This window comes from Lygodium microphyllum, chromosome 14 (genome assembly GCF_053477565.2).
Source record: "Lygodium microphyllum isolate KBCC chromosome 14, Lygodium_microphyllum_v1.1.10, whole genome shotgun sequence".
Taxonomy (NCBI): Eukaryota; Viridiplantae; Streptophyta; class Polypodiopsida; order Schizaeales; family Lygodiaceae; genus Lygodium; species Lygodium microphyllum.
Window position 1 is genome coordinate 125,329,350 of NC_141148.1, and position 10,746 is coordinate 125,340,095.

Consider the following 10,746-nt stretch of genomic DNA (forward strand, 5'->3'; position numbering starts at 1 on the left):
ATGCACAGGCAGCCTGAGAAGGTGGTTGAGATCCGCAGAGTGATCTTTCAGGAGGAGCCTAAAGCTCCAGCACAGCCCGTAGTACAGCCTGCAGCAGTTCCTCCACAGGGCCAGGATGTTGGACAGGTAGTTAGACAGGCAGTAGAGCCTGCGGTGAGACGGTCTGCTAGAGATAGACGTCCACCTGACAGATTTCAGCCCTCTATGCATTATGTTTTGGTTACAGATGCAGGAGAGCCTTTCACTTATGATGAGGCTATGCGCAGGGGTGACAGTCACTCCTGGGAGAGGGCTATGCAGTCTGAGATAGACTCCCTGCATAAGAATGAGACTTGGGATTTGGTTGCCTTGCCTAAGGGCAAGAAGGCTTTGCCATGCAAGTGGGTGTACAAGCTGAAAAGTACCCCTGGACACCCCAAGCCGGCATACAAGGCTAGATTGGTAGCAAAGGGTTTTAAGCAGGAACATGGTGTGGACTTTGATGAGGTCTTCTCTCCTGTGGTTAAGATGACCACCCTGCGCTTAGTCTTGGCTTTGGTTGCACAGCTTGACTTAGATCTATATCAGATGGATGTCAAGACGGCTTTTCTACATGGGGACTTGCATGATGAGATCTATATGGATCAGCCTAAGGGCTTTGCAGAACCTGGCAGGAAGCACCTAGTGTGCAAGTTGAAGAAGAGCTTGTATGGCTTGAAGCAGGCACCTAGGGAATGGTATCATAAGTTTGATGCCTTTATGCAGTCACAGGGCTACAGCAGGAGTGCTATGGATCCGTGTCTTTACAGAAGAAAGCCCGTGATGGCAGTTTGCTTATCTTGGTACTCTATGTTGATGATATGCTGATAGTAGGGAAAGCTCATGATGAGCTAGATGCTCTTAAATCTCAGTTGAAGAAGAGCTTTGAGATGAAGGATTTGGGACAGGCCTCACATATACTTGGGATGCGCATTAAGCGCGATAGGCATCAGGGACTTTTGTATCTCTCACAGCGGGAGTACATTCATAAAGTCCTTGAGCGCTTCCGCATGCAGGACGTAAAGCCTATTAACTGTCCATTACCTTCTTATGTGAAGGTATCACAGGCCGATTGTCCGCAGACAGATGAGCAGAGGGCCGAGATGGCCAAGATCCCTTATGCATCAGCCGTGGGCAGTTTGATGTATGCCATGATAGCCACTCGTCCAGATATTGCACATGCAGTTGGTGTTGTGGCACGCTATATGGCTACACCTGGCAGCAGACATTGGGATGCCGTGAAGGGTATCATGAGGTACCTGAAGGGCACAGCAGATATGTGTATTTGCTATGGCAGCCAGGATACAGGGGTCGTGGGGTACACTGACTCCGATTATGCAGGACATGCAGATAGTAGGAAGTCCACTTCTGGCTATGTATTCACCTATGCTGGAGGGGCTATCTCTTGGATGTCCAGGGTTTAGAAGTGTACGGCTTTGTCTACCACTGAGGCCGAGTATGTTGCAGCCACTGAGGCTTGCAAGGAGGCCATATGGTTAGGCCGTCTAGTTGCTGACCTTGGGATTGATGCTACACCTACACTGCATTCGGATTCTATGAGTGCCATTCAGTTGGCTAAGAATCCGGTCTTCCATGCGAAGACGAAACACATTGAGGTGAGGTATCACTTCATACGTGGTGTCATGGAGGACAGGTCTGTTGACCTTGTCAAGATCTCCACTGACGAGAATCCTGCAGATTTGCTCACGAAGAGCCTCACTACTGAGCGCTTTGCCTTCCTCAGGAGGTTGATGGGCGTTGGATGAGATGTCACCTTTCCTCATCCCTTGTACCTATGTACATTTGTACTGTCTTTTCTTTTTCTTTTCTCTCTCACTAGGGCAGATTCGCCTTTAAGTGGGAGGTTGTTGGGGGTAAAGGCGCCTCCGCCGTGCCGCCCCGTGTATTACTACACTGACAGTACCCGCCACTGCACACTGCAGGTGGCGGGCGCCCGTCACGTCACTTTATTCTTTATTCTTTTAGTGACAGTTTGAATAAAGGAAGGCCCGGTCACACATTGTGACTGTTGGAGTTCCCATTTCTTGTCTCTCTCTTTCTTGCTCTTGCTCTCCCGCCATAGCTCGTGTGCAAGCTTCGATCCTTCTCACCTTTCAAAGAGGAGATCTCGCCTCCTGGCAGCCAGTCTTTCTCCAATAATTTTGTTGGTTTTTCTTCAGATAGTTCAGTGAGTTATCAAAAAATTTCAGATTTGCCTAGAGCTGCCAGGCAGTACATTGGTCGTAAGGAGAAAGAGTTAAAGAATGCAGGTATTTTGCAAGCAGAAGAGCATGTAGATGGATTATATGAAGGGATGTCTTATGCAGATACATTGTTTGAGATGGGAGCAATGCTGAAAACTGATGTATGTAAGGGTTCAAATATCATACCTGTGCAAACCTTGGATATGTTTCAGGAAATTTTTGGTTTTATGTTGCAAATAGAGTTAGAGGTTGAGAAAACTCAGCAAACTGAATTTATGGCTGATCTTGATCAGCTAACAGAGCAGCAGAGGGCTGAATTCATTCAGCCAACAGAGTTAAATGCAGAAAAATTTCTGCATACAGAGTTTCAGGCTGCACCCATGCAGTCCATAGAGCGAAAGGCTAAAAATTTTCAGCCAACAGAGTTGAGAGTTGCTGAAAATTTGCGGAAATTGCAGCAAAGAAAAGAGTGCTTGAATGATGCCAAGATTTACACAAAATATAAAACAGTTGATAAGAAGGTTAAACCGGTTGCAGGCCCGCTTCCTCTTGATAGTGATGAGCAGATTGAAAAAGCTATGAAGCAGCCTATGTTGAGAGATCCTGCAAATATTGGACATAAGTTTACAGCTGAAACTCTTGCAGAATTGAAGAATGGAAATGAAGAATTTTTGCTTCCAGTGGAAAAGGAATGTTTTAGAGAGATGCTTGGACGTCATGGTAAGGCATTTGCTTTCTTTCCACATGAAATTGGCTGCATTAGTCCCGAATTGGTTGCACCCATGGTCATCTTCACTGTTCCTCATGTACCATGGAATATACGTCCTATACCTGTGCCTAAAGCACACTTGCCAAAGCTGATAGAGTTGCTGAATGAAAAGATTAAGATGGAAATTTTGGAACCCTCTTCTGCACCCTATTCTAACAGGTGGTTTACTGTACCAAAGAAGAATGGTACTTTGAGATTTATTCAGGATATGCGGCCCGTGAATAAAGTGACAATCAGGAATGTGGGAACAGGTCCAGTTGTGGATGAATTTGCTGAGGCTTTTGCAAGACGAGCCATCTATTCTCTAGGTGACTTGTATTCAGGTTATGATCAGTTTCAGCTTGCCTTGGAAAGCAGGGATATTACTACTATGCAGACACCCATTGGTCTTGTGAGGATGTGTACCTTGCCTAAAGGTGCCACAAACTCAGTTGCTCATATGATGAATGCAATGCATAGAGTTTTACGAGACTATATTCCGCAGTATACCATGCCTTTTCTAGATGATGTGCCTATTAAGGGTTGTGTGGAAGAAGAAAAGAATGAAAGTCTTGATTTGCGTGGATGTAGACAGTTTGTGGGTGACCACTTGGTTGCTTGTGAGCAAATATTGACACGATTAGAGGAGGTAAATTTGACACTTTCAGGGCTGAAATCTGTTTTTGGTGTTAATGAAGTTATCATAGTTGGACATATGGTTGGATACTATGGCAGGAAACCTTCACCTGCAAAGGTGGATGCCATAAACAGGATTGCAGAGTATTGCTTGACTACTTCAGAGGTGCGGAGATTTGTGGGAGCTTGTGTATTTTACATGATTTGGATTCCTCATTTTACTCATATAGCAGATGTTCTCTATCAGCTGCTTCGAAAGGGGCAGAAATTTCATTGGGATGAGAAGCATTCAAAAGCCATGCGTAAGCTCAAGAAGCTGTTGCAATCAGCTCCTACTCTACGCAAGGCGGATTATCAGTGTGGATGGCCGATCATGTTGACAGTTGATACTAGCCCTATTGGCATAGGTTGGGCTATGGGACAGGATGATGCTGATGGAAATAGGTATGCAATCCGCTTTGGAGCTAAAGTTCTTAATGAGCGACAGAGGAGATATCCGTAGATCAAAAGAGAATTGTGGGGAGTAGTCACTGCACTGAAGTGTGACAAAGGGTATTTTATTGGAGCTTCAGTTGTTGTGGAAACAGATTGTTTGCCTTTGCTTGGCATGATTACTAGTTGCTCGACTCCAGATATAGCGATGCTTCGGTGGATTTCCTATATCAAATCATTGAATCCAGAATTTCGACACATAGCAGGGAAAGATAATCCAGTTGCTGACATGCTATCTAGAGCGAGATATGAGGATAAGGATTCAATGCTTGCAGAAGATGATGAGACAGAGTTTGCTGCTTCTGTCCTTGTTCATGATTGTCATGTATCTACTATTGAAACCTTTATTGAAGAACTTTATGTTGACGAGTGGCTGCAAATTGGATAGTATCTAAGTTCATTAACTCGAAGAGCTGATTGGACAGATGATGAATTCAAGAAAATCAGAAGGAAGGCTTATGGGTATTTCTTGAAAGATGGTTTTCTTTGGAAGCATCCAAAGAAGAGAGGAGGCTTGCCCTTGAGAGTAGTTTGTGATATAGCGATGCAGATACAGATTATGCGAGAGTTTCATGAGAGCTCATGGGCTGGACATAGAGGTGTGTGGGCTACCTATGAGAAAATCAAAGAAAGATACTGGTGGAAAGGGATGTATAAAGATGTTTCTCATTTTGTGGAGACTTGCAGGGACTGCCAGCTTTACTCTTTAGTGTGACATCGTGATGAGTTGCATCCGACTTATCCACTATGTATGCATTATAAGTGGGTGGTAGACTTAGTTACTTTGCCAGTGGGACTTTGGCAGATGAGATATCTCGTCTTGGCTAGGGAGGATCTTACAAACTATGTTGAAGGCAGATCTTTGCGGACAAAGACCACCACTACAGTATGTAAATTCTTGTTGGAAGAAATATTTTGCAGGTATGGATGTATAGGCAAGATTACAGCTGATCGTGGAGAGCTAGATGCAGATGAAGCTAGAGAATTTTTCTCATGGCTTGGGATTAAATTGGCTCTTACTACTGCCTATAATCCAGAGGGAAATGGCAAGAGTGAAAGAGGACATCCGCCAATAGTTAAAGCATTGGCAAAAGCTTGTAGAGGTCAGATTGGGGATTGGCCGAGATTACTACCTTTTGCGTTGTGGGCTGATCGCTCTACACATAGTGTGACTACTGGATACATGCCTGCAGAGTTGATGAATGGGCAAAAACCTGTCATGCCTACAGAAATTTGTGCTCTTACTTGGAGTGTTCTTCCGTGGCATGAGAATTTATCGAGGGAAGAGCTTCTAGCTCTTCGGATTCGTCAACTAGAGAGAAGGACAGAAGATGTGCAGCTAGCAGTTGATCGTTTGAAGGCAGCCCGACTCAGAAACAAGGACAGGTTTGATTTAAGGCATCGCTTGAGGCCTAGAGCCATAAAAGAAGGAGATTGGGTTCTAGTCTATGACAGTAGTCTAGAGAATTAGCATAGTAGCATGAGAAAAATGGTTCAAAGATGGTTTGGGCCGTATGAGGTGAAACAGGTTTTTGACAATGGTACCTATGAGCTGGCTAAATTAGATGGAACAGTATTGAGGGTGCCCATTGCTGGAAAACGAGTCAAGATTTTCAAGAGAAGAGAAGATGAAGAATATGCACTTGAAGCATTAACAAAAGAAGAGCAAGTTGAAGAAAGTCAAGCAGAAGAAGTAGAGAATATAGATGATGAGGCTGATGGAGAAACAGGTCTACTAGAAACAGAAGATGGACTCGACCTGTTTGTGGATTTGAATGATCATGGATAGTTGGCACATCCGGAGGATGCGCAGGTTTAGAGGGGGTGGATGTCGTGCTGCTGCACATCCGAGTCATATACACCTCCATTTCTTTTGTTGTGCATTTGTGTTATTTTCTGCGTGTGATTCATTGTTTGTGTGATGCATTTCGATAATCCGCATCTAATGTATATATTCCCTTAGTGCATGTGTATGATTTTGTTTGGATGCATGATATATGTGTGTTAGAAAAATATGGAAAACTGATGCCAAAGGACATTAGCAAGCTGATAATTTCAATGATGATCTCTCAGAAAAGTGCAGGGAATTGTGGAAACAAAGGAAGCTTTGTGGAAGCCGATCATCTAATGAAATAGAGTTGAAGAAAGTCTCTCAAAAGCTGCTTAAGCGAGTAAAGGAATCCTTCAATGGGGCTATTGATAGCACTAGTGAAGCACCGAGGGAGCATTTTGCCACCCAATCCTCAAGGCTGAAATCGAAGTTTGTGCGCAGATCATCGTAAAGCTGACTGTTAACGGGGGGGGGGGGGGGGGGGGGGGGGCAATTCATGACTCCAAAGATACCCTACGTTAGTCCTTAAGGTCAAAATTAAAGTGGGTGCATAGATCTTCTATGGGTGTAAAGAAATGAGTTATTATTGTCAAAGAGGAGTTTTTCTTTTCCGCTCAGCTAAAAGAAGAGAAAAGGGAATCTAATTGAGGGGATGCTGCTGGAAAAAGAGAGGAAGTCGTGGAAGAAGGAGAAACAAGGATTTGGGAGGAAAAATAGACACGAGTGTTAAAAAAAGAAAAGTGTAGCTTTTGATTATTTTGGGGGGAAATAAGTTTTTTTTTGTTTTTGTCGAGACTACTGCTGGGGCTTCTATGTACAAGAAGGGATCAGCAGACACTGTGACATGTTTTGGAGGCATCGACTGGCTAAAATCCAGAATGGGCCAGAGTTGCGTGCGGGAGGGGGAATGCTGCCTTTTAAAAGCTATTGTTCTGAAGTGAGCAGGGGACGCAAGAGTAAAGAGGAGGGATATGCTTTTGTGATGGAGTTTTTGAAAAAACGTACAGGGCAACTAAACCATGGAATCTAAGAAAACGAGGAGACGATGCTATAAGGTGATGACAAAGCTGCAGAAGACGAAGCCGAGAGGAAGAAGGCCAAATGCTTTGACTTGAAGCTGTGGAGGATGTGCAAAGGAAATAGACGAGTACAGCAAGACCGCGAGCTTTAGCATTGCTGGCATAAACGATCTGCAAGCTCGGCCATCGTCGATGTTCTCGAGGATGCATACGAGTCTCATCTCCTGATCATTGAACAAGAATTGTTGAAAATCGCTTCAATCTCCTGTAATGGATTGCTTTTGGACAAGGAAGAGACAGCCGTCGTTGTAATAGCGATGCATAAACACAAGGTGAAGAAGGCGCAACATCCTGAACAATCAACAGGGTTGCTCGATTCTATTGGACTTATCCGAGGATGTCGTAGAGCTCAAAGCTTTGCTTAGCCAGGCCAAACGGCCTCGCGTCCAAATCCTACTCTCAGCAGAGATTCAAAGCCTAGAAAGAGCTCAGGCTGCGACTTCATCTAATCACTCAACACCTGTACCCCTCCTTAAGGTCCCATCAACACCGGAAATTCGATACACAACCTTGTCTAGCTTCAGCTGGGATTAAGACGCTGAGACAGTGAAGCTATATATTTTCCTTGAAGGGGCTTCCCAGGAAAATGTTATCACAAATTTCAAGTCTACTTCTTTTGATGTCAAGATTCATGATGTGTCTGGCAAAAATTATCGGTGTGGTGTATCCAAATTAAGCAAACCTATATTACCTGAGAAATGTACTACTGTTGTCAAGCCCAATCGAATCATAATCACACTCAAGAAGGCTGACAAGGGCAATTGGCCTGATCTGCACTTCAAGGAAGACAAGCTGAAGCTTAAGTTGGAAGCTGACAAGGATCCCATGGCTGGACTGATGGACATGATAAAGAACATGTATGAAGAAGGTGATGAAGATATGAAAAGAACTATTGCGAAAGCATGGACAGAGGCACAAACTGGGAGGAAACCTGATCTTGGAAGACTTGAATGGGGAATCTCTTGTGAAGGCTATCACTAGTCTACTTCAGCAACCGATTCTTTTCTCTCTGCCTCTTCCATATGCCAAGGCTGGTGCATCACTCCTGGAACTTGTTTAAAACAAGTCAACAAGATCACTGCCGGTATCTTCTGACCTACTCAATGTTCTGGAAGACCCCAAGATGAAGTTCAGACAAGGCAAGCTGTGACTTGGAGCTGCAATTTGCTCATGGCAGGACATGGCTAACTCTAAGTTTCCACCAAGAGCCATCATCTTCGTTTGCACAGAGATATATAACCTTAACCCATTTCCCTCTTCAGTCTTAATTCCGTTGAAGGTGTTGCCTTCTTTGCTGTCCACTGCTATTGTCTTCTTTTGTGGCAATCTCTTGCTGAAATTTGAATGCTGAGAACAGTCTTAAACTGGTGCTGAATGTTGGGTAGACTTATGGGTTGATTGCTCAATGATTAGATCGAGAAAAGGCTCAGAATTGCTGCCCAGCAGAACTCTTTCCAGCAAAACTCTTCAAGTCTATGTGCCAATGGCAAAATTGACTTCATACACCTGAATGCAAAACAGATTACGAGATACTATAGATTTTTCTGAACATGGACCTCATGTAATTTACTTGGCAAGGAATATAGTGAACTTTGGCATCAAAAATTCGATTTCTTCTTGTTAGCCTCTTTCCTTGTTGCAACTTGAACTCCGTGTTCAGCAGCCCTTACACGCAATCTACGACAGCGTCTTCATAATCGAGATGCATGGCTACGACGAAAAATTAAATGCATGTGTGATCGTTGTCGAGGGTGTATTTTTTGAGCACGTCGAATTGCAATGTCACACCTCAGCTTGTATGGAGAATGGGACCGAGAAAAATCACCGGTATTCATTGTTTTTTTTTTACCACTAAGATTGCATGTCTATGTTACGGGAATTATATATCAACGTACATGAAACTCCCTTTTGTGGTTGAGCAGGATGCAGTGCCACATCCTCAAATGCTCCCTCCCGGGTGTCGAGAGGCTGCAAAACGTCGATGCAAGGAGGCAGAGTCTTCAAGAAGAGTAGAGACTAACAACCATGATAGTAGCCCTCATGAAATGCCCCATTAAGTCGTAGAGGATGAGATTTTGGACAACATGGTACACCATCTATTTTCGCAACCGGTTCAGGGAGAAGGTTACTCTACGAAGCTAGATGATCCACTATATGTAGCATCATCTACTCCGTTGTATAAAGGTTGTACGTACTCCGTTCTTCGTGCGTCCCTCGAGATACTTAACTTGCAAACAATTTATGGATGGAGTAATGTCTGTTGGGATACGTTATTGAAGTAGGTATCAATTCAGTTTGGCTTATATATGAATCATAATATTAATTCTTAATTCTATTTTGAAATCAGACAAAAATATATGTTGGAGGTTTTTTAACTCACTTTTAAAAATATATGTAGGTTATTATCACAAATGCTTCCAAAAGGAAACAAATTGCCAACTAAGAGAGAGCAAGCAAGACATTACTTGACATCTCTGGGAGGCCTCGATTATGTCAAGATCCATGCATGTGTCAATGATTGTGTCTTATTTCGTGGGATTCATGAGTTCGCACGAGAGTGTCATGTTTGTGGCGAATCAAGATACGAAGTGGAAATGAAGTCAATGGATGTGCCTCATAAGGTTCTGCGACATTTTCCGATTTTTCCATGTATAAAACTTATGTTCAAGTGTAAGTCTATTGGAAAGCTCATGTCATGGCATGCTAGTCATCGTTCAAGTGATGGAAAATGGAGGATCCCTGCAAACACACCTGCATGGCAACATATGGAAAATGGAGGATCCCTGCACATCTACCTTGCAAAGATTACCATGGAATTAGAGTGAAGCTATGATAAGCTAGAAACACAAGCCAATTGAAAACTACAATTTTAAAAAACTTCTAACTTAAACCTAAGGTATAGTGTGTGATAGAGTGCACAATAAAGGATTTGAAGTAAATAGTGGAATTTTTACCAACCCTCTTAATATCACATGAATATTTTTAGTACTTTGCTATGATCAAATATCTAATTAGGGAGTCTCCTTGTCTTCAAACCCTCGAAAACCCACCATCTTGTACAAGATTTCAAAGGTAACATCATTCTAACTAGTTTCTTTGGGTCATAGTAAAATGAGTTCATATTGAGAAAGAATATCCAATACTAACAGCATTGATTCTAACTTGAATGCATCTATTTAAGTATCCAAAAATTAAAATGTATTAGGCATAAAGAAACCTCATAGCGAGGGAAAAAGGTGCCCTAATGGTGCTAAATATGTTCACACACATCACTACCAAAGTGTTGTTATAAAAACCCAAAGTATGCCCTAAGTGGTAATCACTAATGCACCCTACCCAATCCCAGCTCCAATCTTGCTGAGGGGTGTCCTAATTAAAAGGAGGAAAATGCTACAAAATCATGCAATGAGATTAAAAGGATGTCCCATAAATCACAATAGCCTCTAGGAACATGAAATATTGAGGAACTGATCTAAAAGACATGACAACACTTGTAGTCAAAAGCGCATCAACAACAATAGTTACTAGCATTTCCACTCTTATGGATTTTTCCTACTCATAATTAGGAAGGTGATGCCAAGTAGATTTGACAAGTAAAAATATCAAAATATACACCAAATGATTCAAGAGTATAAAAGGTTTGAGATGAACGTGTTGTTCACAATTAATCACATGCCACCGCCAAGCAAAAGTCCTGGTGTTTTCCATGCATAATACCTTAGTCTTCAATGAAAAATG

At 42.8% G+C, this 10,746-nt stretch overlaps 1 pseudogene; it reads left to right on the plus strand.

Moving 5' to 3' along the window:
- The first annotated feature begins 6,773 nt into the window (after nt 1-6,773).
- On the plus strand, nt 6,774-7,989 carry LOC148026076 (uncharacterized; annotated as a pseudogene).
- The last annotated feature ends 2,757 nt before the right edge of the window (nt 7,990-10,746 follow it).